This window comes from Phyllobates terribilis, unplaced genomic scaffold (genome assembly GCF_046119375.1).
Source record: "Phyllobates terribilis strain yellow unplaced genomic scaffold, ASM4611937v1 Scaffold_4__5_contigs__length_816908805, whole genome shotgun sequence".
NCBI lineage: Eukaryota > Metazoa > Chordata > Amphibia > Anura > Dendrobatidae > Phyllobates > Phyllobates terribilis.
In genome coordinates, this window is record NW_027362764.1 from 673,259,972 (window position 1) to 673,268,701 (window position 8,730).

Here is an 8,730-nt window from a genome sequence, read left to right on the forward strand (position 1 = left end):
TTGTAAAATAATACTCTTCCTGTATTATTTTTTTCTACTGAGGACTTCTCAAAGTATCAATATCACGATATTCTTATAAAAAAATGTATCTATTTATTCTTGGATTGTCCATTAAAAAGAATCAGATTGCAGCAGGTACATACAATAATTAGTTATAAAGTAATTGTCCATTTGTCCATAATTAGCTTAATTGTTGAGATTCACCCATCTTTCCTTGGATTCTGGCTTGTAAATCATGTCTTTGTCCAGCATGTGTCCAGGCCTACATGTCATCTGTTTCTCAGCATGAAGATTCTGTGTCTTGTGGGGTGGGCCGAGCAAGAGAGCCCCCCCTTTCTGTACCATGGGCTTTTATAGCCAGTCGTATGGACACCTGTTCTACATATGGTAGTGAACCAAAAATACACACACAAATAGCGCATGTCAACTAGACACGATGGCTGAGGCATAGAACTCAGAAAAATGATTATCGATTAACATTCCAAGTGAATTTCCATAATTAACCATTTAACAGAGACCGCCTGGGAATGCCAGGTGCTGTAGGCTTTTGCTTTTTCCTTGCTTCCACCAGCAGGGGGCACTCTCTTCTATGCCTTTTTTCCATTCCCTTTCACAAGTGCACACATTCATTCTCTTTTCTTTTTTTCATTTGCTTTCTCTCTTGCGCTATTTCATCTCTGCAAAATACCAGCATCCTTCTGATCACCGTGGGCCTCCAGCATTGTTGCTTTTTTACTTTTAATACTAGGCTCCTTTTCACCAGGACCAGCGTCTCCCGGGTGGCTGGAGGCAACCACCGGTAACCCCAAGCAGAAGACCTTTGCAGGCAACACGACCCTCCCCCCTGAAGAGCAGCTCAAAGTCACTGGCAACCATCTCACCCTCTTCCTTCATTCACCACTGGATGTCTCGCTCCGCCCCCAAGTTACGGGTCCAGCTTGCTCTTTCTGTCACATTACCGCGATGAAGGGTTTAGCCTGCAGGAGACCCTGCGCCGAGCCATTTTTGAAGACACCTGATGCGGCGGGTGAATCACTGCTAAACAAACCACACCTGTAGGGACGGCACAGCCTTTGCATGGACCCTTCGGAGCCCGCCCCGTCACGGCCAGATTGCTCGCCATCAAGCGATTCTGAGAAAGGCTGGCCGGGCGATGGATCGAGCAGCGTCTACTGGCCATACCACCTTGGATACGCCCGATCTCGTCTGATCTCGGAAGCAAAGCAGGGCTGGGCTCAGACAGTACTTGAATGGGAGACCACCTGGGAACACCGGGTCCTGTAGACCATTTTGATGACGTTTTGCCCAACTGCCCAGCTCGGCTAGCATGGAACGGCGCCTTTGCCGGACACCGACCTTAAGTAACTTAGATGATGGAAGCCCCAAGGCCTTTAAGCCAGTTGGCAGCTAAGTACGCTACCCCGCCGCCCTTCACGCAGGCCTGACACCGAGTTCCTTACCATGGCTAGGAGTGCTTATTGACTCCGCAGCTCGCTGTGTGGAAATGATGGCGTTAAAAGCACCCGGGGCCGTGAAGGGGCCAGGCTTTCAGCAGGTGCCCAGGGAAGGTTTTGGATGCCGGCCGCCTAGCGAGGGCCAGCAGAAGTAACATGTTTCTCTGCAAAGAAGCTTGTGTAACCAAGCCAGACGGCTGACAAAGAGCTAACCTCAGTGCAAGGAAGGCAAGGAAGGTGCAGAAGGAATTGTGGATGGGGGGGGTGATACCTGCTAGGGCCCTGAAATCATAAAACAGGCAGGAGAGTCTGACGAATGGTGACGGAGAGGTTGTAGGGTCAGATAGGGGGTGTTGTCACGTGCGAGCACGTGTGCATACTGGCTTGTGTGTGAGAGTGCGCTTCCTAGGTGTGACGCGCTGCAGACAGTCAAAGGGATTGTTTGCTTTCATTAAAAGTTAATCCCCGGCTGCAGGCTATTAGAAAGCAACTAACCGAGCTCTCCTCACCCTACCCGGGTCTACCGGTGAGTCTCGCCTCTGCTCCCGGCCTGTGGCATTGGCCGTGAAGCCGACGTTCCGTCGACAGCGCTGCAGCCGATCAGTGAGCTCAGTGGCTCTGAGTGGGGCGTTGTGTCTACAAGACCTATTAAGGAAGCCAGCAAAAAAATTGAAGAGAAGGAAAAGCACAAAAGGACCTGGTCTTGCTGAACACTGGAAAGGGCATCCGGCAGCCAGACTTCAAAGTAGAAAAGCAGCAAGTGAGAGGCTTGTCTCTGCCTACTGCCACACCACCCTGAACACGCCTGATCTCATCTGATCTTGGAAGCTAAGCAGTGTTGGGCCTGGTTATTACTTGGATGGGAGACCACCTGGGAATACCTGGTGCTGTAGGCCTTTGCTTTTTCCTTCCTTCCACCAGCAGGGGGTACTCTCTTCTATGCCTTTTTTCCATTCCCTTTCACAAGTGCACACATTCATTCTATTTTCTTTTTTTCATTTGCTTTCTCTCTTGCGCTATTTCATCTCTGCAAAATACCAGCATCCTTCTGATCACCGTGGGCCTCCAGCATTGTTGCATCTTTACTTTTAATACTAGGCTCCTTTTCACCAGGACCAGCGTCTCCCGCGTGGCTGGAGGCAACCACCGGTAACCCCAAGCAGAAGACCTTTGCAGGCAACACGACCCTCCCCTCTGAAGAGCAGCTCAAAGTCACTGGCAACCATCTCACCCTCTTCCTTCATTCACCCCTGGACGTCTCGCTCCGCCCCCAAGTTACGGGTCCAGCTTGCTCTTTCTGTCACATTACCGCGATGAAGGGTTTAGCCTGCAGGAGACCCTGCGCCGAGACATTTTTGAAGACACCTGATGCGGCGAGTGAATCACTGCTAAACAAACCACACCTGTAGGGACGGCACAGCCTTAGCATGGAACCTTCGGAGCCCGCCCCGTCACGGCCAGATTGCTCGCCATCAAGCGATCCTGAGAAAGGCTGGCCGGGCGATGGATCGAGCAAAGTCTACTGGCCATGCCACTTTGGATACGCCCGATCTCTTCTGATTTCGGAAGCAAAGCAGGGCTGGGCTCAGACAGTACTTGGATGGGAGACCTCCTGGGAACACCGGGTGCTGTAGATTATTTTGATAACGTTTTGCCCTACTGCCCAGCTCGGCTAGCATGGAACGGCGCCTTGCCGGACACCGACCTTAAGTAACTTAGATGATGGAAGCCCCAAGGCCTCTGAGCCAGTTGGCAGCTAAGTACGCTACCCCGCCGCCTTCACGCAGGCCTGACACCGATCTCCTTGTCACGGCTAGGAGTGCTTATTGACTCCGCAGCTCGCCGTGTGGAAATGATGGCGTTAAAAGCACCCGGGGCCGTGAAGGGACCAGGCTTTCAGCAGGTGCCCAGGGAAGGTTTTGGATGCCGGCCGCCTAGCGAGGGCCAGCAGAAGTAACATGTATCTCTGCAAAGAAGCTTGTGTAACCAAGCCAGACGGCTGCCAAAGAGCTAACCTCAGTGCAAGGAAGGCAAGGAAGGTGCGGAAGGAATTGGGGAGGGGGGGGGTGGGTGATTCCTGATAGGGCCCTGAAATCATAAAACAGGCAGGAGAGTCTGATGCATGGTGACGGAGAGGTTGTAGCGGCAGATAGGGGGTGTTGTCACGTGCGAGCACGTGTGCATGCTGGCTTGTGTGTGAGAGTGCGCTTCCTAGGTGTGGCGCGCTGCAGACAGTCAATGGGATTGTTCCCTTTCATTAAAAGTTAATCCCCGGCTGCAGCCTATTAGAAAGCAACTAAACGCGCTCTACTCACCCTACCCGGGTCTACCGGTGAGTCTCGCCTCTGCTCCCGGCCTGTGGCATTGGACGTGAAGCTGACGTTCCGTCGACAGCGCTGCAGCCGATCAGTGAGCTCAGCGGCTCTGAGTGGGGCGTTGTGTCTACAAGACCTTTTAAGGAAGCCAGCAGGAAAATTGAAGAGAAGGGAAAGCACAAAAGGACCTGGTCTTGCTGAGCACTGGAAAGGGCAGCCGGCGGCCAGACGTCAAAGTAGAAAAGCAGCAAGTGAGAGGCTAGTCTCCGCCTACGGTCACACCACCCTGAACATGCCCAATCTCGTCTGATCTTGAAAGCTAAGCAGGGTTGGGCCTGGTTAGTACTTGGATGGGAGACCACCTGGGAATACCAGGTGCTGTAGGCTTTTGCTTTTTCCTTCCTTCCACCAGCAGGGGGCACTCTCTTCTATGCCTTTTTTCCATTCCCTTTCACAAGTGCACACATTCATTCTCTTTTCTTTTTTTCATTTGCTTTCTCTCTTGCGCTATTTCATCTCTGCAAAACACCAGCATCCTTCTGATCACCGTGGGCCTCCAGCATTGTTGCTTCTTTACTTTTAATACTAGGCTCCTTTTCACCAGGACCAGCGTCTCCCGCGTGGCTGGAGGCAACCACCGGTAACCCCAAGCTGAAGACCTTTGCAGGCAACACGACCCTCCCCACTGAAGAGCAGCTCAAAGTCACTGGCAACCATCTCACCCTCTTCCTTCATTCACCCCTGGACGTCTCGCTCCGCCCCCAAGTTACGGGTCCAGCTTGCTCTTTCTGTCACATTACCGCGATGAAGGGTTTAGCCTGCAGGAGACCCTGCGCCGAGACATTTTTGAAGACACCTGATGCGGCGGGTGAATCACTGCTAAACAAACCACACCTGTAGGGACGGCACAGACTTTGCATGGACCCTTCGGAGCCCGCCCAGTCACGGCCAGATTGCTCGCCACCAAGCGATCCTGAGAAAGGCTGGCCGGGCGATGGATCGAGCAGCTTCTACTGGCCATACCACCTTGGATACGCCCGATCTCATCTGATCTCAGAAGCAAAGCAGGGCTGGGCTCAGACAGTACTTGGATGGGAGACCTCCTGGGAACACCGGGTGCTGTAGACCATTTTGATGACGTTTTAACCTACTGCCCAGCTCGGCTAGCATGGAACGGGGCCTTGCCGGACACCGACCTTAAGTAACTTAGATGATGGAAGCCCCAAGGCCTCTGAGCCAGTTGGCAGCTAAGTACGCTACCCCGCCGCCTTCACGCAGGCCTGACACCGAGCTCCTTGCCACGGCTAGGAGTGCTTATTGACTCCGCAGCTCGCTGTGTGGAAATGATGGCGTTAAAAGCACCCGGGGCCGTGAAGGGGACAGGCTTTCAGCAGGTGCCCAGGGAAGGTTTTCTATGCCGGCCGCCTAGCGAGGGCCAGCAGAAGTAACATCTTTCTCTGCAAAGAAGCTTGTGTAACCAAGCCAGACGGCAGACAAAGAGCTAACCTCAGTGCAAGGAAGGCAAGGAAGGTGCGGAAGGAATTGTGGAGGTGGGGGGTGAGTCCTGCTAGGGCCCTGAAATCATAAAACAGGCAGGAGAGTCTGATGCATGGTGACGGAGAGGTTGTAGGGGCAGATAGGAGGTGTTGTCACGTGCGAGCACGTGTGCATGCTGGCTTGTGTGTGAGAGTGCGCTTCCTAGGTGTGGCGCGCTGCAGACTGTCAAAGGGATTGTTCCCTTTCATTAAAAGTTAATCCCCGGCTGCAGGCTATTAGAAAGCAACTAACCGCGCTCTACTCACCCTACCCGGGTCTACCGGTGAGTCTCGCCTCTGCTCCCGGCCTGTGGCACTGGCCGTGAAGCTGACATTCCGTCGACAGCGCTGCAGCCGATCAGTGAGCTCAGCGGCTCTGAGTGGGGCGTTGTGTCTACAAGACCTTTTAAGGAAGCCAGCAAAAAAATTGAAGAGAAGGGAAAGCACAAAAGGACCTGGTCTTGCTGAGCACTGGAAAGGGCAGCTGGCAGCCAGACGTCAAAGTAGAAAAGCAGCAAGTGAGAGGCTTGTTTCTGCCTATGGCCACACCACCCTGAACACTCCCGATCTCATCTGATCTTGGAAGCTAAGCAGGGTCAGGCCTGGTTAGTACTTGGATGGGAGACTGTAAAATAATACTCTTCCTGTATTATTTTTTTCTACTGAGGACTTCTCAAAGTATCAATATCACGATATTCTTATAAAAAATGTATCTATTTATTCTTGGATTGTCCATTAAAAAGAATCAGATTGCAGCAGGTACATACAATAATTAGTTATAAAGTAATTGTCCATTTGTCCATAATTAGCTTAATTGTTGAGATTCACCCATCTTTCCTTGGATCCTGGCTGGTAAATCATGTCTTTGTCCAGCATGTGTCCAGGCCTACATGTCATCTGCTTCTCAGCATGAAGATTCTGTGTCTTGTGGGGTGGGCAGAGCAAGAGAGCCCCCCCTTTTTGTACCATGGGCTTTTATAGCCAGTTGTATGGACACCTGTTCTACATATGGTAGTGAACCAAAAATACACACACAAATAGCGCATGTCAACTAGACACGATGGCTGAGGCATAGAACTCAGAAAAATGATTATCGATTAACATTCCAAATGAATTTCCATAATTAACCATTTAACATTTCCCCCTTTTTTGAGAATAAAAGGACTTTAACTGAAAAATCTCAAAAGAAGATACATTCATCAATCATTTTTTCTTTCCTTCTTCCTTGGCAATATCATTAAATTTCCATAATAATAATAATAGTAATAATAGTATCAATATCGGATTATTGCTATATAATGATGTGAATTCATGTTATGGTAAGCCGTGACTAATATTCATTTAATATGTATAATTATACTTCCCTATATCTAAATTGAAGCAATCGCGGGTTCAATCGTCATCATCTGATGTCATCGGGTCGTCGTCTCGTCTTCTTCTTGGTTCTTTTATAACACAGTCTTTAGATGAAAACTCCTTTGAAATAAATTACAGCATGTAGATATTGTACAGTCCATAATTGTGTTCATTATTGTTCAGTCCATAAACTGTACTCTTTATTAGAAAGATCATGTGTGTCAGTTGATAAGAAAACAAAGTCCATGGATGAAATGTAGCTTTAATATCTGTGCAGTGTCACCTGGACTTACGTTGGATCGTCTTTGGAATCTTCCTTGTGTCCGCACTGGTCTCGTGTCACTTTTGGAACAGATGTGACGTCTTTGGTCAGTAAAGCAAGGGTTAACTTGACACTTTCCTGCTTTATATAGCACCATAACCAGTACTCAGTCCTTTATATACAGGACACATATGCCAGGTATTACCTGTTCACCAGCTTTCATTGAAGCGTTGCAGGTGATAAGAAACCACTGGAACGTGATGAAACTTGAACACAACACAGTACATATAGGATCATCGTCCTCTGCCGTCCTGGTGATCAGTGGTGTGAATTGTATTGTATGTAATGGACACAGTCTATTATAACACTCAGCATTCACACCTGTTACCTTCTGAGACGTCCGGATATCAGTTCCTTCTTCTTGTAACTTTTGAGAATCTCTTTGATTTATAAAAATTAAAAGTCTTTATTAAGATAGAATTCATAATTGCGATGTCTTGATTGAAGTCTTCATTCCCTAATCTGATACCAAATCTGGCAGTTTTTCCTAACCTATAATATCACAGCGTACCATAGCAATCAGTAATATCCATCTAATTATTATCAAAATATTAAAATAAATTATGTTTGGAATAATAAACAATAATAGATAATAATTCATTATCAATCAAGTTCTCCATATGATAGAACATTTTTATGTCATAGGTGTAATTACCTTTTCCAACCCATAGGTGTCAGTGTATTTTGAAAAAACAAGTTTTTATATCTTTATTAAACCAATAATATCAAAGAATGTATACTCCTGAACAAAAATGAATAAATATATGAATGTATGAATGAATGAATGAATCAATAAATGAATGAATGAATTGTTGTGTTTACTCAGAAAATGTAAACATTTTTTTCCTTAGCAATATATATTTAATGAAGCAATACTCTTGTATTAGACATTACTTTATTAAATATTAATGTGTTTTCTCAATTGAGATATTGAACTCAAATAAAATCAAATGAGAATTAAAAAATGAAAAAATAGAAAAATAAGAAGTATAAAGTAAGAATAAAATTTAAAAAATGAAAAATAAAATTAAGAGTAAAAATAAGAATAAAAATAAAAATAAGGCCTTTAAATTTTAATGACAAATGCAGAGTAATTATATTATCCATAAAAAATACCCTTATATCTCCATTATCTGGATGATTTCATATTTGTCATAACTAGAGATGAGCGTTGTTCTACTCGAACTGTTCGCCAATCTCAAATTCGAGCTGTTTTGGGCGGTGTTCGAGCCGTTCGGCGAACACGAACAGTTTGAGAAAAATTCGGCTGTTCGAGGTTATGTTCGATAACTGTTCGTGCACCAAAATCATAACTGGATTTTTTCTCAGTAATGATGAAAATTAATGTTAATACGCAGTTTGAGTGTACAGCGGGGTGGGGGGAGGGGAAGGGGATGCATCTCTGCAGGAACAATGAAGATCTCCATTTTTTTTTCTCTTTCCTGCATTTACAGTGGGGAGGTGCAATCTGTCAGCCTATCAGCAGCGCACACACGGAGCGAAGTGCTTTTTTTCACACAAGCAAGGGCATGTGTCATTGGCAGTGTATGTCACATGTCCTTGCCCTATAAGACCATGCCATTTTCCCCGTCGCCACCATTTTCTCACTGCTGCAGCTGCGTGTTAGACGGCACCGCTGTTGCTGTGTGTGCTATACCTTGTTAATTTCAAGCCAATTTTCGCACAAATATACAGATAGCTTGGGAGTAGGGAATAGTTGTGATTGCAGTCCTTTTAAGGACTAGGTT

The 8,730-nt window shown here is 47.1% G+C and overlaps 2 non-coding genes and 3 pseudogenes across 2 annotated transcripts; all 5 read left to right on the plus strand.

Moving 5' to 3' along the window:
* The first annotated feature begins 1,167 nt into the window (after positions 1-1,167).
* LOC141268362 (5S ribosomal RNA) lies at positions 1,168-1,287 on the plus strand (annotated as a pseudogene).
* A 944-nt stretch (positions 1,288-2,231) lies between these two features.
* Positions 2,232-2,350, plus strand: LOC141267024 (5S ribosomal RNA). Its single transcript, XR_012321043.1, has one exon. It is a non-coding gene; the product is annotated as a 5S ribosomal RNA (ribosomal RNA).
* Positions 2,351-2,971: 621 nt separating this feature from the next.
* Positions 2,972-3,091, plus strand: LOC141269409 (5S ribosomal RNA; annotated as a pseudogene).
* Positions 3,092-4,037: 946 nt separating this feature from the next.
* Positions 4,038-4,156, plus strand: LOC141270406 (5S ribosomal RNA). The gene has a single exon (XR_012321642.1). It is a non-coding gene; the product is annotated as a 5S ribosomal RNA (ribosomal RNA).
* Positions 4,157-4,777: 621 nt separating this feature from the next.
* On the plus strand, positions 4,778-4,897 carry LOC141268257 (5S ribosomal RNA; annotated as a pseudogene).
* The last annotated feature ends 3,833 nt before the right edge of the window (positions 4,898-8,730 follow it).